The 24,112-nt window shown below is 39.6% G+C and overlaps 2 pseudogenes; both read right to left on the reverse strand.

The window, feature by feature from the left end:
• Positions 1-6,663: 6,663 nt before the first annotated feature.
• LOC140522693 (acyl-CoA-binding protein-like) lies at positions 6,664-6,922 on the reverse strand (annotated as a pseudogene).
• A 7,012-nt stretch (positions 6,923-13,934) lies between these two features.
• Positions 13,935-15,285, reverse strand: LOC140523584 (cerebral cavernous malformations 2 protein pseudogene; annotated as a pseudogene).
• Positions 15,286-24,112: the final 8,827 nt, after the last annotated feature.

Consider the following 24,112-nt stretch of genomic DNA (forward strand, 5'->3'; position numbering starts at 1 on the left):
AATATATTCCTCTATTACCCAGTAAATTAGTCCTTCTAACAGATTTAAAAAGAAAGCTAAAAAAAACCAAAACAAAACAATTTAGCAAATCCAACCAACAAATGAAGAGTGCATAACTTTACTGCATCTTTTAATTAAGAAGTCACATAGTGTAGTAGATAGAAGCCTGGGCTTGGAGTTTGCAAGGCCTGAACTATTTAACTATTTCGGTTAGATTTTGTACAGATTATCTGGGGCTCTCTAAGTAAATTATCATGTCATTCCCAAATAGGAATAGTTTTGTTTCCCTTTGCAAATGTTTGTATTTAATTACTCTCTCCTTTCTTGGTGCTATTGTTCTAATTTTTAGATCTATGTGAAATAACAAGAAAGGAATATATTTGTTTTACTCCTCTATTTACTTGGAAAAATTTCTTTCTCTAATGTAAATAATACCACAGTATATTTTAAAAATTTTATGTAAAAATCACCATTCTGTGCCATTTCATAATTTTTCTTCCAACATAAATTAGCTTTATGCTTTACAAAGTATTTTAACACATCTATTGATATGACATAGCTTTTAGTTTTTAATTTTTAATGTGATCAGTTATAATTATTTTTCTAATGTAGAATCATTCTCCCATATCTATTGTATATCTACCATCATCATAGATAATATATTTTTGTGTACATTGTGTAGAAGTCCAACCCAAACAAAAAGGGAACCTCCAGTGTGGCAAACCTGGCAAGTGGTTATCTAGCCTCTGCTTAAAGACTTTCAAGCCATAAGAAGCAGCCACTCTTGGCAGCTTGTTCCAAAGTGGCCAAGTGCAGTAGGTTAAAGTTTGTATTTGAGAAACTGGTTTTTAGAACCCAAGTCATCAAAACTCAAGCTTAGTCATTATAATCATGGTGATTAATCTGGATTTTAAATCATTTTATTCCTTTACACTATTACACTCATATAGTTTCCCCCATTCTACTTCTTCCATTTTGCAATCATTCATGCAAGTTTTCCCATGAGTGTTCTAATTCATTGTTTTTTATGGGTAACAATATTATATAACATCCAAGTATCATCATTTGTTCAGTTGTTTCCTGATTAATGGGTATTTATTATCTTTGCTACCATAAAAGTGCTATTATAAGGGTTTTTTTTTTTCTTTTTTTGGTGTATTGTATCTTTCTTTCTTCAACCTCCTGGTAGGTATAAACCTAGCAGTGGAAACTCTGTGTCAAAGAGTTCGGATATTTTGGTCATTTTTTTAAAAAAGCATAATTCCAAAGAGTTTTCACAGCTCCACCCACAATAATTTAGTAGTCCTATTGGGGTAGATGGGTATTCAGGGAAGACTAGCACCTCTTGTGTGAAGGCTGCTTTCTGCCTTTGATGTCTGCCTGATTCACCCAACTCTCATCTGTGGATCCAAGAAGCTGTAGCATGTCCAGTGGCCAAACCTTAGTAAACTGTTTTGGCAAATGGGCTTATCCAGGTTGAGGGTATCTAGGGAGTCTCAAAACCATTGGTGAGTTGGGAAGGGTGTCTACCCCAAGCATGTAAAGACTTCCATGTGGGAATGGGTAGATAAGAACAATTTGTTCCTATAACCATGAAGGCAACTGCAGCAGGGTCTGTGAAAGGACTTAGACCTAGTTAGAGACATTGAAGACACCCCTGCATCTCAAGTCATTGACAGCTGTCTTGACTTTTATCTTGCCATATGATGATGATGATGAGGTGATGAGAGAGAGAGAGAGAGAGAGAGAGAGAGAGAGAGAGAGAGAGAGAGAGAGAGAGAGAGGTTGATGATTTCATGCAACTTTGCCTCATTTAAATCCAATTTATGTGCAGGTCTAAATATATCACCCATGCCTTTTTACCATTTTAACCTACCTCACAGTCCTGTGGTGACACGCAAGTAATGAAGCAATAGGTGTGGATATAGTAGGAGCTGTAGTCACAACCCTGAATTCAGATGGCTTAGGCCATAAGGTCATCTTCTCATTGGATTGAAGCTGGAGTAGAATTTGACAGCCCCCTGTGTGTCTGAATAGCCTTTTTTTTTTTAAAGACCCACACTGCTTACTTCCTGGTATGAGAAAAGGGCTAGAAAAAGTGCCCTAAAAATTGTCTGCTTCACCTAACTATATCGTTGAGGCAATATTCACAGCACTGAAGGCAACTATGAATATGCCAGTGTAGTTCTGAATCACAAAGTATAACAGACTCTCCATATAGAAGGCAGAAGAAACACATTTATTCAGACACCAGAAAGCCAAATCCATTATAGTAACCAAGAAGTCATTACACATTAGCATGGCAGGGGACAAAGCCATTCCCAAGCCTCCCTCTCCCTCCCCACCGGGCCCTTTCCATAAACACTCATGAGCCTGTGTCTGCTTGCCTGTATCCTCTCTCCTCCCCACTGACAGGTCTCAATACTTTCTCCCAGTTCTTCTCCACCCTTCCTGTTCTACCTGTTTAGCAAACTCTTCCCACCACATGTGACTTAGGCTTCCATGTGATTTAAAAAGGTCACATGGGCCTTTTAAGGAATGGGAAAGATCTTCCCATTTAAATTACCATTGCACTAACCTAATCCTGGCCTGTTTACCCAGGCAGGTGAGAATCTATCATATGTCAAAAGACACACACACACACACACACACACACACACACACACACACCCCTACAAAAACTTTTGTGAAGATGATTCCACTTGGCATTAATACATGGAATGTGTATACAGTTCTGGATAACATGAAATCCAGTAGACTTGAAAGATGAACAGCTTTTCTTGTGAAAGAACTCAGCAAGTACTGCATCCAAACAGCAACCCTGAGTGAGACAAGCTGGGAAAATGAAGGCCAACTTACCAAAGTTGAGCAACATATATATATATACATATATATATATATGTATTTTTTTTTCCTTAACTGACTGCAGTGATAGGGAGCACTATGAAGCTGGTGTAGATTTTTGCAATCAAAAGTAATTTAATCAATAATCTTGTATGCTTCCCCAAAGGAGTGAATGCCAGGCTCATGACAATGTGATTGCCACTTGCAGGAAATCACATCACCATCATCAGCAAGTATGCTTCCATCATGAACCCTGATGAGGTCAAAGAAAAGTTTCATGAAGACCTGGAGACCCTAATCATTAGTGCGCCAAAAGAACACAAGTTTATAATTCTGGGTGACTTTAATGCCAGAGTAGGCACAGGCTATCAGATATGGTAGAAAATCCTTGGGAGTAATGGAGTTGGAAACAGCAACAGCAATGGTCACTAGTGAAGACTTGCATGTCTTAAGACCTTCTCATCACCAACACTGTCTTCTGTTTACATGAACCAAAGAAAACTTCATGGATGCACCCTCACAGCAAATATTGGTATTTAATAGATAGTGTTATTGAAAAAAAAAGAAACACAGAAAGTGAGAGGGATGATGTCACTTTAAGAGCATTAAGAGGTTTACTGTATACTACCACATTTACTCATCTGGACCAGAACACTCACAAACTTCAAGACTGATTTGACAAAAATGATGGAGAAATACAGAAGATGCTAAACTAAAACTGGGAGAAATTATTATTTCTCTCTTATATTAATAACCAATTATCAGAGGATACAGGTTTTTTTAACCTTCTATGTTCTCATTCTCTACTAGGTCAAATCAGCCTCTGGAAAATATGACTGATGATGAGGTTGGAGTTTAACATTCTCCTTAGTCTTGTTCAGACTCCACCAAACTGAGAAAGCTTAGTTCTGATTAAAGAGTAAAAATGAATCTAATCTAGGTAACTTCTGTCCATTTTATTCTATTTAGATATGGGTGGAGGTAAAGCCCTTTGTCTAGAATGCCTGAGAACCTGGGAGTGGTCTGAGTACGGATAACTAAGAGTGACATAATAAAAGTCATGTCCCCCACCCAATTATTAGAATAGTTCTACCTCCCATTACTATGTTCATTCTCTCATTAATTATTAGCCAATTAGAGTTTATTGTCACCTGTTGGGAGCATCCACTTTTCCAAGTTTATATAAAGATCATGGTGCTTCCAGGAGGGATCTTTGGTTTATGAGACAGCCAAATTACCATCCTTTTATTAACTACTGGGTAATCATAATGAATAAAATTATAAGCTACCCAGAAGCTAAATCTCTTGAACTTTTTATATGTCACAAAATCAAGAATTCCATAGGGTTTACGAGCAGGATAGCTTATCCATCTCTAAGAAGGCAGAGTTTAAGTCCATGAAAATTAAAATTCAAGGGAAGCTTAGAGAGATGCAGGATTTTTGGCTCAGTAAGAAGGCAGATGAAATTTAGTTTTATGCTGATAGTAATAATCCAAAATGCTTTTATGATACCCTGAAGGTTATTTGTGGGTCAAAGACCTAGGATTCATCTCAACTATGCAGTGCTGATGGAACCACATAGTTTAATGATAAGGATATGATCCTAAAGAGATGGGCTAAATACTTCCATAAGCATTCTCAACACATTATCATTAATCAATGCTGAATCCATTGACTGTATACCTCAAAATGAAGGCAATCCCCCTTTAGTCGAACTTCCAACTGAAGAAGATGTTTTGAATGTCATTAGGCCCTCTTGTGTGGCAAAATGCCTGGTGTTGATTCTATTTTATCTGAGATTTACAAGACATGAGATCCACTGATCATGCAAAAACTAATTGAAGTTTTCCAGGTTATATGGCAAGAGAAGATTATCCCCAGGAGCTCAGTATGCTGCCATTATCCATCTCTATAAAAGAAAAAGATATAGGCACTCCTGTGACAATCACAGGGGTATCTGTTTCTTAGTCCTTGCTTGCAAAATTCTTGTGAGAGTCCTCTTTAGTAGGCTGATCTTTCACCTGGAAGATGGGAACCTATCTGAGAACCAGTGTGACTTCAGAAAGGCCTGAGGAATGGTTGATATTGTGTTTGCTGTCCAACAACTCCAAAAGAAATGCTAGGAGTAGAACAATGGTCTGTATACATCTGTAGATCTAATTTGATACTTTGATACCTTTAATACTGTCAGTCATGAGGTCTTGTTGAAAATTATGGCAAAATGTGGTTGCCCAGAGAAGTTCACTAGTATGGTATGTCAGTTTCATGATAGTATGCTTGTCTGGGTTCTGGATAATGGACGATGCTCCTGTACTTTCTCAGACACCAATGAAGTGAAGGGATATGTGCTTGCTTCTGTGTTTTTTAGCATCATGTTTTCTGTAATGTTGTTAGAAACCTTCAGTGAGGACAAAAATAGCATCAAGGTCATCTACTGCACTGTTAGTAAATTATTTAACTTGAAAAGGCTACTAGCAAAAAAATTTAAAAATGCCTATAAGCCAAGACTAAAGTGGACATCAAGTTGATGCATGTCTTTTTGTTCACAGGTGATTGTGCCCTCAATGCAGCCTCTGAAGTTGAGATGCAACAAAATATGCATCAATTCTCTGCTGCTTGTGCTAATTTTAGTCTAACAATACTAAGAAAACAGATTTCCACTAGGCAGCACCACACTATCCATACATGGAACATACATGGTTGTAGAAAATGGAGAAATTTGAATGCTGTGGATGTGTTCACTTACCTTGGCAGTATACTTTTCAGGGATGTCGACATAGATGATGAGGCTAATGCATATATTGCCAGAGCTAGTTCAGTGTTTGGAAGAGTCTGAAGGAAATTGTGGGAAAGAAGAGGTATTAGACTGCCAACCAAACTTAATGTCTATGAAGTTGTTGTGCTTATGTCACATTCCACCTGAAGTGTCTTAGGAAAATTCTGAAGATAACCTGGCAAGATAAGGTATAAGACATTGATATCCTTTCTTGAGTTGAACTGCTAAGCTTTCAAACTCTGCTGCACAGAGGGTAACTCATGGCTTGGCCACATTGTTTCAATGCCAAACATACATTTCTCTAAAAGAATATTTTAGAACTTACACGATGCAAGTGTATATGTGGAGTTCAGAAAAAGAGATACAGGGACACTTTCAAGCTATTTCTGAAGAACTTTGGAATTGACTGTGAGACATGGGAGACATTGGCATAGGACTGTCCAACATGACATGCCCACATAAAAGAAGGTACTGTGCTCTATGAGCAAAGCAGAATTTCGGTATTTCAAAGAAATGTGAAATGCACAGATTGAGAGACATCTTTACTTTAAATGTTCATATAGGTTATTTATACCTAACTTGTAGAACCTTCTGAACTCACACTGGTCTAATCAGCTACAGTCTGACATACTGCATCTTGACACTGATGTAGTGATATCATTTTGGTTCTCTTTGAGCATTAAGGAAAAACCAACCAATCCTCTTTTTCCATAACTCCTCCAGTGTTGTCTGTTTCCATCTTTTATTATTCTTAATTTGCTGGGTGTGAATTTGTTTTTCTTTTGAATTTGTATAATTTGTATTTCTCTTATGATTAGTTGTTTTGAGGAAAATTTTTTAAGGTAACAAATGTACTTTATTGATTTACAGATTAAAGAAAGCTACTGAGCCAAGATTAATAACTGCATCACTCTCCAATTCAAGAGCTGTATAACCTGATGGACCTAGTGTAGCCTTGCCAACTCTTACTGCTTCACATTATTTACATGGGTTTAACTTTGATCACAGTATTAGGAAATTAAATCATTTTTAAAATTTGGCTTTCAAGTGCACAGCTCCAGTTTCTTGTATAGTCCGTATTTTCCTTTTAGTTCTTCCACTTTTGTAATACAAGTTTTCATGGAATCTTCTTTGGATTTCCCTTTCAAAGAGTTCCAGGCATGTCACTTAGCCTTGACTTTGAAGTCCATCATACCTGGATGATCTGTATTTACATTTCCAATTGTGGCTTGTTTGAAGTGGCTATAGATAAACAATATGGTTTTTGACTTTTACATCTCAATCAAATTCAGCCTGAGACATGCTGCTGGCTTGAGGGGGTAGGGAAGATCAAGTGAGAGCTTCCCTCTAATTCTTGCATGCTGAATGAAAAATAGAGGAAACTTCAACATAGGTGCTCATAATTGACAATTTTAAAAAAATGTGCATTGGTTATATCCTTTGGTTAGTCATTGGAGAAAAACTTAAACTGCATATTTGGATTGGGCTTCTGTATATTTTGGATATCAAGCCCTAATTAGTGGTATTTGATGCAACTTTTTTCCTTCTAATAAACTGGTTTCCATCACATGCTAGTTCACTAATTCTGTTTTTGCAAAAGATTTTAAATTTGACGTTATAGAAGTTGTCTTTCTTTTAAATCACTTTTATCTTTTGCTTGATTCAGAACTCTCTGCCACATCATAGCTGTGAAAAGTAACTGATACGGTTGTCCTTAATTTTTTTTTAAGGGTGTGAGCTTTAATATTTAGGTCACATATTTATTTTTATATATTGTTTTGGGGGGTTAACATTCACTTTAATGAAGCACATATATCATTCAGTTAGTCAGCATTTTGAACTTAAGAGAAAATACAGAGAAATCAAAAGTCAACAGACATGCTTCCAAAATGTCTGACCATTAACATACATACATCATTACCAGAGAAGGAAGCACCAAAGTTTTCAAAGCTGGGGGGCAGCTTAGTGGCTTTCCAGACTCTCATCTGGCACTCAAAACTTCTTCCAAAAACTGAGCCCCCTTATTTTTATTTTATTAAGATATGTGGTTTAAGATCATAGTTTAGACTTAATTTGTGCCAAACTGCTTTCCTGTTTTCTTGGCAATTCTTTTCAAATAGGAATTGTACATTCTACAAATAATTTGTATTCTTTGATTTGTTAAATAATGAATTATTTAGTTCTATTTTTATTTTTTCTTATTTAGTTGTTCCTTTCAACAACTTTTGTATTTTTTAACCAGCAACATTTTTTGGGGATGTGGCTATTGTTTCATATTATAATTTGAGTTTTTAAAATTATATTTTCAGTTTAATCCTGATTTTTCTCATCATTTTCTTTGGGTTCTATGTACTTTTGTTCTTATAAATGAATTTTGCTATTTTTTATATAGCTTTATGAAGTATTCCTTTGAGAGTTTGATTGGCATAGCACCAAGTCTTTAAATTAGCTTCAATGGCATCATAATTTTAATTATATTAGTATGGCCAAGTCATGAGCCCTGAATTTCCTTCCAGTTATTCAAATTGTTCATTATTTCTTTAAGCAGTATTGTTAAAAATTGTATATAAATAGATCTGCTTTGGTAGTCTGGCTTCAGATATTTTATAAATTTGTATTTAATATAATTTTTTTCCTTTTTGCTATTAGAAAACTAACAAACATTGACAGATGTGACTATTTCTTTGTGTAAAGCACAAAAAATAGGACTGTCTTTGAAGTGAGGAATATCCACTATGTGTAGCTTGTTTTTAAAATATTTCAAACTTAACTTAGGAGTTCAAACAATTGCTTATTGTTCTCCCCTATAGAACTTCCTTCTCCTTTCTTTAGCTTATTTTTTTTTGTTATAAATCAAAATTATTTTCTTTGTTTTCTTTTTCATTTTAAATTTAAGTTTGATGATCATTGCAACTGGAATAGCATTTCTCCACATAGTAAGGCCAGAAAGTTTGCTTCCAGAAGAGCTGTGATGATACATAAGGAGGTATCCTTAATAAATCACATTTTGAAGAAGAGACTCTGAGTTTGAACACATTCAAGAAACACTATCAGTTTCAGCTACTGCCTCTTTGTCTCCTACCTTTCTTTGGTGACTTCTTTGCTTCAAGTAAGAGACCAAGTAGTAAGGGAAGAAACCTTTGGGTTTTCTTCCCCATCTGAGGCTATGTGATACTTGAGCAGGGCATTGATCCTTGGTCTCTGTATTTTTCTTTTCCAATCTAGGTAAAGGTGACTATGTGATTTTGAAAGGTGATGACATCCTGGTATGTTAGACTAGGTAATGCAGCCAATCCAGTATCAACATGCTGAGATGCAAGGAGAAACCTTTTGGTATCCATGCTAGTGAAACCTGAAACAAGGACTCATAAAGCAGTGATGATACTGCCTTTGAATGTGAATTTGATGGGAACAATGTTGTGTAGGAATTGAACAAAATACTGAATCTATTCTTTCCCCATAAAGCATTGTGTTGCAGGGAAAGGGGGAGGAAAACGGAAGAGAATAAGCATTTATTAAGCAGCTACTATGTGCGAGGCATTGTGGTAAAAGATTTGCAAATATTATCTCTATGATCCTCACAATAACCCTAGCAGGTAGATACTACTATTATCCACATTTTATAATCAATGGAACTTAGATAAAAGTTGTGACTTACCCAGGGTCACAAAGCTAGTATGGGTCTGAGGATGGATATGAACTCAGGTCTTCTGAACTCCAGGCCCTACATTCTACATACCAACTAGTTCTTCAAGGAAATTGTGGGTTTTTTTTTTTTTGGATGCTGGAATATATTTACCTCTAACAAATATTCCGTACAGAAAGCATACATACAAAACCGTGTACAAATGAGGTGAGGAACATCATATCATACATACAGCTGCCTGCCACCTCTCACAACCCCACACAAAGACTTGAGGACACTTTTAATGGCTCAGGTGGTTGTGTCAGGGGCCAAAGTCCTCTCAGCCCCATTGGCATGAAGCCCACCTGGGGAGACCGAAGAGCTTTCAAACTCTAGGGCCCTGATTTGTCCCCGTTCCCAGAATCCCATAGTGCAAATTACCTTTGTATATAAATCTAGAGACCATATAAAAAATAAAGGCATCTCTCCCATCCAATCCCCACCCCTAACCCTAACACCCATCCCCTTCACTCCCCAAGCACAGAACTGGGAACAAATTTCAGTTTCAAAAACTGACCAAGTCTTGGACAAGGCTGGGCCAGGGAAGGACATGGCAGTGGGGAGAGAGAAAGACAATTATCCAAATAGCCCGGTACCCAGAGAACTTTGTTTTCAGTGATCCAACAATCCACAGCCAATGATACAAATATACTGCAGCTCTTGAGTCACATCACTCGGCACATATGAAAATGGCTACAGGTCTAACAGGCAAGTCCCTGAAGTCTGTTATGGAAAATCATCTCCAACATGTCCCGGCCTGAACTTTGTCAGCCGAGTGTACACTAATTCCAGTGCAGTGACATCAAAGGCACTAACAATTCTGATGGCCAAAGTTCTGGGGATTTGGTGAGGATCCACCAGGGACACAGGTGCTCTCCTTTATACCATCAATGAATGGATCACTCCAAGTAATCAATTAACCCATAAGTATTTATCAGGCATCTACCATGTGACCAGCACTATGTTAGGTGCTATAAACTTCATGTGTTAATCTAATTCCTGTGAATGATATCCTACCTTAAATGTAAGAGGGAAGCTTGCTAGTAGGGGAATCCTCTCTAAAGTGAACAGTCATGCTCTAATTTATTCATTATGTCAAACTGGCTTTTCATATTTTGCTTAAAGCAGGAGAGACATAGTCCAGCTTTACCTCAAGCCGTTGTGGGGAGCTGAATCTCCAAAAATTCAAGATTCTCTGCCCCCACTGTCCTTCCTGCTTTCATTCCTGCCCCCCTCTCCATTCCCTTTGTATTTCAGTGCCCTAGGAAGGCATTGCATATCCATGCTCAGTTAAGGTTAAGTTCTCCTCTATGTTAAGAGCTGTATTAGCTTTGTTGTTCTGGGAAGAAGGGACTGCCTCTTTGCCCATCATTCTGTATGACAGAAACAATTGATCTCTATCAGTCAACCAGGGGCTCTAGTCTGGCTAGAGGATCCCAGATACTAGCAGGGTTGGAGCTCACGGCACTAGTGCCTTCTAGCTTGCTATTGTAGAGAAGAGAATCAAATGCCCAATTCACTGTGAAGAACACTTGCCACTGCCCCCCCGACCCACCCCGAAAGCCTGGAGGTGTGTAATACAGAAAGAGACAGATAAAACAGTGCAGCAGCACTGTTAGGACAGCCAGGCTGGCATCTCTGAAGAGCACAAGTCTAGAGGAAGCTTTGTGGGGTGTTTGCTTCTACTCTGTATTCCCTTCCCCAACTGGAGGAAGGGCTTTGGGATTTTAAAACTGTAGCTCAGGGAAGGATGAACCTGAGTAAGGGTGGAGTTAGGGTGTTCCTCTATGGCCTAAAGAGAGCTGAGCCCAAGACATTTCCAGAAAGATTAGACAGTTCAATGGATTTGATTCCTTCTCTTCCTTCCTTTTCACTTCTCCCACTCCTCCAGACCTGATCCCTCTCTTCTAAACCTCTGGGTACCATCTTGACTTTTCCCTATGGAAGTGGAGTTCTGGGGTCAGTGCCACAGGTACCACTGAAACTGATAACTAGTCAGTCATCGCTCCAGAGATAGGAAGTCGGTGGGGATGCATAGATGAACTGGTGGTAAAATGTGCAACCCATACCAAAGTAGTGCTCTCAAGTTAAGTCTAGCATTCATATTTATGTACCTTCTGGGTGCAATTTACCTGAGAAATACCACAGGGAGTCAGATGATAGGCAGAAATGCTTTCCATCTTGGGGAAAGCTAAAGCTCATAGTTGAACAGGAAGTCGTTGAGACTGTAGTGACCATTGAGAAGACGCAGAGAAAGGAAGTCGGGAGGGAAGGAAGGAAAGTCTATGAGAGGAGGTACAGAACAGAGGAAATGAGTTAGCACATATCCATGATAGAATTCTCATTAATCCTGCCCTGGCTTTCAAACAGAAGGAAGAGGAAGGAGTAGAAATTAAATACATCCACACTGCCTACAGCCCTACCGTGGCTTGGCTTCTGACACTGAGTCCCTGGCATGATGACCTTCACACCCCCCTCTCCTCTCCCTCAGGAGGAATGAACCTCACCTTGGGCAAGTGTTTTTTTGGTCTGCTTGAGAACCAAGGATCCAATGAGGTGCCTGCAAGGAGGCAGTGTGATGAAGTAGAAATAATGCTATATCTGGAGTCTGCTATTCTGGACCTGAATTTAATCTCTAGCTACTTACTGACTAGGTAACTTTGGATAAATCATTTAACTTCTCTGGTCCTCAAGTGCCTCATTCTACAAATGAGAAGACTGGATTAGGGGATCTTTAAAGTCCCTTCCAGCTCTAAATTTATGATCGTGTGTCCAAGTATGCTAATCCAAAAGGTAAAGGTTTGGACTGGGAAATGGACGTTAGCCTTTGCTAGGTTCAGAAAGACAAATTTCCCATCTACGCAGACACAGCAATGAAGCACAGTGGTAGAAACTGTGACCCTCCTTCATAGCTAACTTGTATACACAAAGGTCACAGATGGCTGGCTAAGTCAGTGTAATGTGCAGCCCCCCACCCCCCACCCCGTGCTCAGTAACACATGGGAACAGCTGCATATGTGAAAAAGGGGGAAGGGGAGGTAGAAATAGGGGAAGGCTGGGGCAAGAGCAAGCCTAAATGAGAACAAAAACAGGAGAATGAGACAGATGAAGAAAGGAATGTGACAAGGTTATGGTAAGGAAATACACGGAAGAAAGCAAGAGAGACAGAGAATGCGACTGTAGACAACCTGTCTGGAAAAGCATCAGAGAAGATTGCTACACACTAACAGTTTTATCTCAGAATGAAAAGAAAGCTGTGACTGTCCCTTAGCAAAATCTAGGGAAGTTTTATCTAAAAAGGAGTAAAAAATATAACCCTAGTATAAATTAAGGAAGAGGCTATTACACCAAGAGGACAGCAAGTCGCACCACTCTGGGAAGGCTAGCTTCCCAAGCCAGGATCGGGATGGCATATGGATTAAAAAAATAAGTGTATTTATAAGAGCATATTTACACTACATGTACATTATATTATATACCTCATGCAAAGGTAAAGCATCCCAGTTAACTGAATATGATTTGGTCTTCCATTTATTACTGTAACTTGTCCCTCAGAGAATCCTGACCACCTGATCCTATGGGACTGCCACTATCTCACCCTCAGTTCTAAGAAGGAAAAATCAGAACAAGCCAAACATGAGGAGCTCCTGGCACTGAAATTCACAACTTCCTTTGGGTTTAGAGGAGATCCCCCTTCCCCTCCCTCCCTGCCTACTTCAGAAAGCAGCAGGGTGTCCAGGGAAATGCTGGAGAAGGCAACAAAGACTCTCCAACAAAGTCAAACTAGCCCACTCCTGCCCCAACTCTGTCTTGCAATACCCAGCCAAGGCCCTATTCTCCAGGAATGGGTTTCTCTTAGGCACACCTAAATGAGATGAGGACAGTCTTAGTAAACAGAGGTAAGAGTACTCTCCCCTCTTTGGCCCACAAGATCTTATTAGGACTATGGAGAGATGGGAGCAGAAGTCAGTGAAAACTCCCCAGTGCCATACTCCAGATAGCCCAATTGACTTCTCCATCATCCCTGGACAACCATTTGAAATGGAAAATGCCTACCACTTCTCTCAGCACACACAATCTCTCCATTTAGACTAGAAATGTGTCTGACAACAAGAGATTTAAATTATTCACATTGTGATAAACTTCCTCTTTCGGAAAAGGTCTCTGAGAGTTACAACAGGAACATCATGTGCAAAACTGTAAACTGTCCAGGGGAACTGAAGTGAACCTTCTTCACCAAGTTGGCTCCTCTCCCCATCCTTCTGCCATACCTTAGTTGACACACTCCTACCCAGAAACCTCTAGGCAGAGGATAGGAGCAAGGAACATGGACAATTTGGACAAGTGCAAAACTCTTTTATATTTCTGGCAGCCAATACCACTCCTCCTCTTATAACACATTCATTTCTTCACAGTAGAAGGGTCCTAGCTCACTCAGACTCTCTAATACACCATTCTGCTTCTCACCACTAAGGAAGGAAACAAGGTGTTTAGCATTATGGCTGGTCCCCTAGAACCATTTCTGAGGAAGGACTGGGATGACAGCTACAGGAGAGAGTGAACCAGAAGGAGAGGAAGGCCCCTTTCAGGCCTGAGAGATGTTCCTCCTCCCTCCTTCAGGCTTTTTCCTCATGAAGAGTCCTGGTCCATGCTGCAGCCAAGTGCCTCAATGTAATTGCTGATATCAGAGATCATACGGTCCCATTCATCCCCTTCTGATGGTGCAGACTGGTCATCTGATCTCCCTGTGGCCCCATTCCCATTGGTGATTGAATTGGAAGTGGTGCTTATTGTCCGCAGGTACCTTCCAAAACTGTCAGTGATGATGCTTCAGCCATCCTTTACTTCAGTTGTCTCCAGAAAATTCTCAAAATGTTGGTTGTCTTTTTCTGGGATGAAAGGCCTTACAATAGAAACTTCCTGCTGTCTCCATAAAGTTGTCGCAGATTGATGCAAAATTCATGAATGGAGGCCCCATTTCGGTACTCTTGCAGTAGCATGGCAAACTGCTGGATCTCCTGGGATGACAGCTTGGTTCTCAGCGTCATCGTGTAATCCTGCAGGAGTTCAGAGGCTGTGGTGCTCAACTCACTCTCACTGACTGCTTTGATGTGAGGAGACGGCTGTGTGAAGAAAGAGGATGAGGGGCCACTTGTATCTGGCAACTTCAAAAACAAGAAAGGGCTTGCTTCACTTTCATAGGCTTCTTCATATCCACTTTCGTAGAAGAGTCTTCGTTGTGCAGGGACAGTTGGCATGTGAGAGTAGAAGCCCTATAGAACATTGCTCGGTCTAAGAAGTCTATGGTGGACTCTGTGTAAACAATCTGGAAAACTTGGCTGAGCAGAGAGTAGAGTTTTTCTGCAGTCACTTTGTTCTCTGTAGCCAGGATTACCAAGCAGCATGCTTCAACGGGTACCACTCCGCTTTCAGACAGGGAGCCCGAGGTGAGGGTTTTGGAGCCTTCTGCACAAAGGCTCTGGCTGGGGGAGATTCCAAGGTCCTGAGCTGTTTTCAGCACCACTAGGTGTGATAAGCCATCCTGGATGTAGGAAACTGCTGCAGTGTCATGGATGGGAACCCTGAGTATGATGTCTTCTCCATCTCTCCACACCAGCTTTATGTTGTAGGCAGAAAGACTGATCACAGCATCATGTTCCTGGGTCAAGTGCCCAGGGAGCTGATGAGCCCTCTTTGCATTATCTATGAAATGCAGAATTTCAGTCCCACTGGAGGGATTCAGATATTCTGGGATTGATGTTAATTGGCCTAAATACTTCACTTCCTTTTCAATATAGTCATTCAACAGCATATCTGGTTCAACTTGATCAGGTAGAGATAGCACCACAGTATGAAGAGGGCATCTTTCTGTGACCTTCTCGTGGACCTTCTTATCCTGACCCTTTTCTCCTTTAAGGAAAACTAGCTTAAATGGTTACACAATTCCAGGCTTCTTCCCTTTCTTGCCCTCCTCCTCCATGTCTCATGTGTATGGCTCTGGCACCAGCGCGGCCCACCCAGGGGCACCCTGGTCGTGGCTTGGGTCACCCCTCCCCCCCCCACCACGGTGGCTATATGCCCCCTCCCTGCCCCCACGGTCCCCAACACAGCTTCCGCTCCCGCCGCCGCCGTCGCCACTGCCGCCATAGTGCTCGTTGCCTGTGGCTGCCCACCCCACCCCAGCCAGAGAAATTGTTGGAGAAAAAAAGTATGTTTTTAAAAATAATATTTTATTCCCCTTCCCCCAATTATATATACAACGAATTTTTCACATTTGATTTTAAAAAAATTTTAACTCCAAATTCTCCCTGTCCCTTCCTGCCCTCCTCCTTCCCAAGATAGTAAGCTATCTGATATAAGTTATATACATTCAATCATGTAAAACATATTTTCATATTAGTCATTTTGTAAAGGAAACTAGAGTCAAAAAAAGGAAAGAGAAAAATATGTTTCAGTCCATATTCAGACTCCATCAGGTCTTTTCCGGAGGTGGATTGCATTTTTCATCTTAAGTCCTTTGGGCTTGTTTTGGATGGTGCATGGCTGAAAAAAGCAAAGTCATTCACAATTGTTCATCATACAGTATTGTTGTTGCTAGGCAGAATGGGTTCCTGGTTCTGCTCATGTCACTCTGCACTAGTTCATATAAACTCTCTTCTGTTTTTCTGATATTATCTTGCATATAATTTCTTTTTTAATATATAATTTATTTATTTTTGGTTTTTCATATTCATTTCAACAAGAATTTGAATTCCAAATTTTCTCCCCATTTCTCTCTACCCCCCACCCCAGGACAACATGTACTCCATTCACCCCTTGCTCCAGTCTATCCTCCCTTCTACCACTCCCCCCCCATTCTATCCCCTTCCCCTCTATTTTTCTGTAGGGTAAAATAGATTTCTATACTCCATTGCCTGTCCATCTTATTTCCCAGTTGTATGCAAAAACTGTTTTTGACATTCATTTTTAAAGCTTTGAGTTCCATATTCTCTCCCTTCCTCCCTTCCCACCCACCCTCACTGAGAAATCAAGCAATTCAATATACATGTGAAGGCATGCAAAACACTTCCATAATAGTTACGTTGTGAGAAACTAATCACATTTCTCTCTGTCCTGTCCTACATTCCACTCATTCCATTATCTCCCTTGACCTGTCCCTCCACAGTAGTGTTTGCTTCTGATTATCCCTTTCCCCAATTTGCTGTCCCTTCTATTATTTACCTTCTCCTATCCCTTCCCCTCTGCTTTCTTGTACGGTAAAATAGATTTTCATACCCAAATGAGTGTGTGTTATTCCCTCCTTAAGTTAAATCCCAAGAGAGTAAGGCTCACTTATTCCCTTTCAAATCCCTCCTCTTCCCCTCCACTGTAAAAGCTCTTTCTTGTCTCTTTTATTTTAGATGATTTGCTACATTCTACCTCTCCCTTTCTCTTATTCCTAGTACATTCCACTAAATGATAAGTTTTATTTTTTAGGTATTCTCCCTTCATATTCAGCTCACCCTGTGCCCTCTATGTACATATATATGTATATATATATATATATATGTATATATATACACACACATACACATATACATCCATATATACACATATATGTATATACACATGCACATATATATATAATATACACATACATATATACCCATACACACCTATATATATATATCTAGACATATGCACACATACATATATACATATATAAATACATATACATATACATATACACACATATATACACACACGCATATGGATATATATGCACATATACATAACTCATGAGTTACAAATATCATCTTTCCATGTAGGAATATAATTGAACTTAAATAAGTTCCTTATGAGTTCTCTTTAATGAGTTCTCTTTCCTGTTTAGCTTTTCGTGTTTCTCTTGCTTCTTGCATTTGAAAGTTAAATTTTCTATTCAGCTCTGGTTTTTTCAACAAGAATGCTTGGAAGTCCACAATTTCATTGAAATTCCATTTCACTTCCCTCTGAAGTGTTATACTCAGTTTTGCTGGGTAGGTGACTCTTGGTAACAACCCTACCTCCTTTGACCTCTAGAATATCATATTCCAAGTCCTTTGATCCCTTAGGGTAGAAGCTGATAAATCCTGTGATATCCTGGTTGTATTTCCACAATACTTGAATTGTTTCCTTCTGGCTGCTTGTAATATTTTCTCTGTGACCTAGGAACTCTGGAACTTGGCAACAATATTCCTAGGAGTTTTCCTTTTGGAATCTCTTTCAAGAGGTGATCAATGAATTCTTTCAATATCTATTTTATTCTCTGATTCTAGAATATCAGGGCAATTTTACTTGATAATTTCTTGAAAGATGATGTCTAGGTTCTTTTTTTTTGATCATGGCATTCAGGTAGTTCAATAATTTTTAAATTATTTTTCCTGGATCTATTTTTCAGGTCAGTTGTTTTTCCAATAAGATATTTAACAGTCTTTTTTTCATTCTTTTGCTTTTGTTTGATAATTTCTTTATTTCTCATAAAGTCATTAGCTTCCATTTTCTCCATTCTAATTTTTAAAGAACTATTTTCTTCAGTGTGCTCTTGGATCTCCATTTCCATTTGAATAATTCTGCTTCTGAAAACAATCTTTGCCTTTTGGACTTCTGGATCTCTTTTGCCATTTGGATTAGTCTATTTTTTAATCCATTTATTTGTTTTTTAATTAATTTATTTAAGTTTTCAACATTAATTTCCACAAAATTGTGATTTCCAAATTTTCTCCCCATTTCTCCCCTCCCCCCACCCCAAAACGCTGAACATTCTAATTACCCCTATCACCAATCTGCCCTCCCTTCTAACATCCTTCCCTTCCCTTATCCCTATCTTCTCTTTTGTCCTGTAGGGCAAGATAAATTTCTATACTTCATTACCTGTATTTCTTATTTCCTAGTTGTATGCAAGAAAAATACTCAACAGGCGTTCCTAAAACTTTGAGTTCCAACTTCTCTTCCTCCATCCCTCCCCACCCATCCCCATTGAGAAGGCAATTTCCCTCTATCCTATCCCGCCCCCCATTTCTTCTGTTCTCTATTTTGACCTTGTCCCTCCTCCAGAGTGTTGACTTCTAATTGCTCCCTCCTCCCATTGTCCTCCTTTCCATCATCCTCTCCACCCTGCTTATCCCCTTCTCCCCCACGTTCCTGTATTGTAAGACAGGTTTTCATACCAAAACGATTGTGCATTTTATTCCTTCCTTGAGTAGAATGTGATGAGAGTAAGCTTCATATTTTTTCTCTCACCTCCTCCCTTTTCCCCTCCACTGAAGTCTTCTCTTGCCTTTTTTATAAGAGAATAATTTGCCCCATTCCATGTCTCCCTTTCTCCTCCCAATATATTCCTCTTTCACCCCTTAATTTCATTTTTTAAGATATAATCCCATCCTATTCAACTCACTCTGTGCTCTCTGTCTCTGTCTCTCTCTGTCCTTCTGTCTCTGTCTCTGTCTGTCTGTCTCTCTCTTTGTGTGTGTGTGTATGTGTGTGTGTGTGTGTGTGTGTGTGTGTGTGTGTGTGTGTGTAATCCCACTAACTACCCAGACACTGAAAAGTTTCAAGAGTTGTAAACATTGTCTTTCCATGTGGGAATGTTAACAGTTCAACTTTAGTAAGTCCTTTATGATTTCTCTTTGCTGTTTATCTTTTCATGCTTCTCTTGATTCTTGTGTTTGAAAGTCAAATTTTCTTTCACTCTCTGGTCTTTTCATCAAGAATGCCTGAAAGTCCTCTATTTCATTGAAAGACATTTTTTCCCCCTGAAGTATTATACTCAGTTTTGCTGGGTAGGTGATTCTTGGCTTTAGTCCTGGTTCCTTTGACTTTTGGAATATCACATTCCATGCCCTTCAATCCCTTAATGTAGAAGTTGCCAGATCCTGTGTTATCCTGATTGTTTTCCCACAATACTTGAATTGTTCCTTTCTGGCTGCTTGCAATATTTTCTCCTTGACCTGGGAACGCTGGAATTTGGCTACAATGTTCCTAGGAGTTTCTCTTTTTGGATCTCTTTCACAAAGTGATTGGTCGATTCTTTCAATATTTATTTTTCCCCTTGGTTCTAGAATATCAGGCCAGTTTTCCTTGATAATTTCATGAAAAATGATGTCTAGGCTCTTTTTCTGATCATGCCTTTCAGGTAGTCCCATAATTTTTAAATTGTCTCTCTTGGATCTATTTTCCAGGTCAGTTTTTTTTTCCAATGAGATATTCCACATTATCTTCCATTTTTTCATTCTTTTGGTTTTGTTTTGTGATTTCTTGGTTTCTCATAAAGTCATTAGCCTCCATCTGTTCCATTCTAATTTTTAAAGAACTATTTTCTTCAGTGAGCTTTTGAACCTCCTTTTCCATTTGTCTAATTCTGTTTTTGAAAGCAATCTTCTCCTCATTGGCTTTTTGAACCTCTGTTGCCAATTGAGTTAGCCTCTTTTTCAAGGTGTTATTTTCTTCAGCATTTTTTGGGATCTCCTTTAGCAAGGTGTTGATTTGCTTTTCATGCTTTTCTTGCAACTCTCTCATTTCTCTTCCCAGTTGTTCTTCTCTTACTTGATTTTCAAAATCCTTTTTGAGGTCTTCCATGGTCTGAGCCTATTGAATATTTATTTTGGATGTTTGGGATACAGAAGCCTTGACTTTTATGTCTTTCCCTGATGGTAAGCATTGTTCTTCCTCATCTGAAAGGAAGGGAGGAGATATCTGTTCACCAAGAAAGTAACCTTCCATAGTCTTATTTTTCCCCCCCTTTTTTGGGCATTTTCCCAACCAGTTACTTGACTTTTGGGTCCTTTGTCAAGAGTAGGGTATACTCTGGGGGTGCGTAAGATCTAAGTTTCTCCAAGGTGGTACAATCAAGCATGTACACTGGTCTGGAAGCAAGCAAAAATTTCTGTGCCCAGAATCTGAGTAATAGTCTTGTCTTCACAACCACCTTGCCTCCAGTTCCTGTCAAGCTAGCACTTGGGGCTGAGATTCAGATAAGCTGCAGGGGCAGGGCCTCCATTCAGTGTGAGATAAAGATCAGCTGCAGGGGCAGGGCCTCTACACAGGGCTGAGGTAAGAATCAGCTGCTCAGTGCCCCCAGGGGTTTTACGATCAAACAATGGATACGCACTGCTGTAGGGGCTGCTGTGGAAGCTGCAGCAGCCTGCCCCATGGGATCTTTGCTGGCTGCCACCTGAGGCCAGAGATATGGAAAAATCCTTCTCCCTTCTCAGTCTGCTGAAAAAACCCTGTCGCTGACCTTTGGGGCCTGTGGATTGAGGGATCTGCGCACCGCTGCTACTGTGACTGGGGATTTCACCCCCAAGGCCTGCTCTCGTCCTTCTCCCAGAGCCTCCCCATGCAGCCAAGGCTGGGCTGGGCTCCTCTCTGAATCCGGGTGCCACAGACATTTTTCGTCAGCCTTTCAGGTCACTCTGGGCTGGAAAGGTCTTCCACTGTGTTGTTCTATGGCTTCTGCTGCTCTAGAATTTGTTGAGAGTCTTTCTTTACAGGTACTTTACGGGCTGTGGGGAAGTGCTAGCATATGTGTATCTTTCTACTCTGCCATCTTGACTCCGCCCAGATTAGTCTATTTTTAAAGGTGTTATTTTCTCCAGCATTTTTTGGATCTTCTTTAACAAGCTGTTGACTTGTTTTTCACTATTTTCTTGCATTCCTCTCATTTCTCTTCCCAGTTTTTCCTCCACTTCTCTTACTTGATTTCAAAATCCTTTCTGCACTCTTTCATGACCTAAGACCGATTCATATTTGTTTAGTAGGCTTTGGATGTAGGAGCCTTGATGTAGGAGGCTTTGGATGTAGAAGCCTATCTTCCTCCTTTTGTCTTCCTCTGATTGAATGCTTTGATCTTCCTCATCTGAGAGGATGGAAGAAAACACCTTTTCACCAAGAAAGTAGCCTTCTATAGTCTTATTTTTTCCCACTTTTGGGCATTTCCCCAGCCAATTACTTGACTTTTCAGTCCTTTGTTACATGGAGGTTACACCACCTTAGACTTCAGAGGTTTTGTGCAGCTTTTTTCTGAAATATGTTTAGGGACCTGTAAGTTTTCAGTTCCTCCAAAGTGGCATACACAAAGGAGAGGTATTTACACCTCTCCTGGCCTGCGCTCTGGTCTGTGAGCAACCACAAGCCCTTTTTACTGCCCTGGAACTGTGAGTAGGATTCTGTCTCCCCAGCCACCACCAGCTCTGCCATGCCAGTGCTCCTCCTCACCCCAGGACTGCCACTCAGAACTGAGAGCCAGATCAACAGCTCGATTTCCCCATGGTCTGTAGTCTGAGAGATCCAGAAGTGTCTGCTGCTGAGATAGTGGCTGCAGCTGCTCTGGGACTGGAACTGGGGCTAGGGATGGAGCCTTATTGTGCTTACCTCTCACCCAGGTGAAAGAGCTTTCTCACTGATTTTTGAAGCTATCTTTGGTGTTTATTGGTTGAGAAATCTGGAAACTGTGGCAGCTGCCCATGATTCAGAGCTCCAAAGTCTGCTCCAGTCCTGTATGCACCAGACTCTTCCTGTTGGCCTTCCAGGCTGTCTTGGGCTGGAAATGTTTTTCACTCTGTTATTTTGTGACTTCTGCTGCTCTACACTTTGTTTGGAGTCATTTTTAATACATATTTTAAGGACTTTGGGGGGTGAGCTGGAGTAGATCTGTTCTTCTACTTTGCCATCTTCACTCTGTCCCTCCTTTGTATCATTTCTTATAGGACAATAGTATTCCATTACAATTTTATGCCACAACTTCTCTGGACATATCCCAATCGATGGACATTCCATCAATTTCTAATTCTTTGCCTTCCCATAAAAAGCTTCTAGAAATAGTTTTGTACAACCATGTCCCTTTTCTTTTTTAAAAATAGCTTTTTTTTTTTTTTACATTTTAACCTCATCTTAATCTACATTTAATCTTATTTTACATTTCATAATGCTCTCTTTTTTTGATCCTAAATTCTTCTCTTTTCTACAGATCAGGCTGATAAACCATCCCTTGCTGCCCTAATTTGATTATGGTATCACCCTTTTTGTAAAAATCGTGTATCCATTTTGACCTCATCTTGGTATACAGTGTAACTAGGTCTATACCGAGCTTTTACCATGCTGTTTTCCAGCTTTTTTTCCTTTTTTTTAGCAATGTTTGTAAAATAGAGCATTTTTGCTCTAAACGCTTGAATCTTTGGGTTTAGCAAACACTGTGTTAATTTACAAAGCAGAGTCTGCTTGAATGGGGACCCAACCAGTTAGGTAACTCAGTTCATTCTTTTGTTCTCTCTTTTTTCTCCAAAGGAAGGTAAATTTTGATGGCTGGAAGCTGCCTAGTTAACGAGGTTTACTGGCTAGTTTCTGTAAGAGATGATTGAACTTTTGTTTCCACAGAAATCATGTGATGCATGATTTGGAAAACCTAGGGAGTCATACTTGTCAGAAAGTCTAGACAAGCTGGTTGAAAAATGTGGTGGGGGTATGTTGCTCAGAGGTTGAGAGCAGATATTCTCTTCTTTTGTTCTCTGAGAATTGTCTCTCTTCTGCTAGGTTGGTGGGGACTTTTTATCCAGTCTGTTAGCTCCAGAATAACTTGGGTTTAAGACTTGATCTTTGAGCAAGGAATGTAGCTAGTAAATCCAAAGGAAAAAAGCAACTTTTGGTCATTGAGTGTACCTTACCCTGGGCAGAACACCAGAGGAGAGGAGAAGAGATAAGGGGAGAGGAGGGAGAGGAGGAGAGGAAGAGAGGAGAGAGGGGAGGGGAGAGGAGAGAAGCTGCTCATTATTCTCAGGTTATGTTTGTCCTCTATTCTGAAAGAGGACCATGACATCAAGATAATGACATGACTTGCAGTTGAATTTGATTTGAGTGAGGGAGGGCTGTGCAAGGTCACCAACGTCACTTTCTTCTCCTGAGGCATCTGGGTCCAGTCGGCCATCCCTTGACTCACTTCTTAAAGAGGTCTATTCACTGGATGGGAATTACCTCACTCAAAGTGAGAATCTGAAAAGGCCTTAGCATAAAAGGACCAGGGTCTCCCACTACATCCTGGGCCATCTCCAGTCATCCTGATGAAACTCTGGCCATCGGTTCCAGATGTCTCTGGAGAAGAAAGTGAGGTTGGTGACCTAGTTCAGTCCCCCCTCACTCAAATCAAAGTCAGCTGCAAGTCATGTCATCATTTCCCTGATGTCATGGTCCTCTTTGAAAAAGAAGGAGAAACAGAACAACAATGTATCTAACCTATCCCACTGATATCCCACTGTTACTTAGCTAGTAACATATTGTTTTGATGATTACTGCTTTTTAACAGTCCATTTTTAAGTTTTTTTCATTCCCTTAACATTCTTGATCTTTTGTTCTTCTAGGTGAATTTTTTATTTTTTTCTAGCTCTATAAAATAATTTTTTTGTAGTTTGATTTGTATGATATTGAAAAAGTAGATTAATTTAGTTAAAATTGTTTTTTTTTAAATTATATTGGCTTGGCCTAACCATGAACAGATAATATTTTTCCAGTTGCTTTAATCTGACATTATTTGTGTGGAAAGTATTTTATAAAATTGTGTTGATATAGTTCCTGGATTTATCGTGGCAGATAGATTCCTAAGTATTTTATTGCCTTCAGTTACTTTATGTGGAATTTCTCTATCACTTGCTGCTGGGTTTTCTTGATAATATAGAGAAATTATAATGATTTATGTGGGTTTATTTTATATCCTGCTAATTTGCTAAAATTGTTAATTATTTCAGCAATTTCGTTTTTAGTAGGTTCTCTAGGATTTTCTAAATATACCATTATATTTT

Source organism: Notamacropus eugenii, chromosome 2 (assembly GCF_028372415.1).
Source record: "Notamacropus eugenii isolate mMacEug1 chromosome 2, mMacEug1.pri_v2, whole genome shotgun sequence".
Classification (NCBI taxonomy): domain Eukaryota; kingdom Metazoa; phylum Chordata; class Mammalia; order Diprotodontia; family Macropodidae; genus Notamacropus; species Notamacropus eugenii.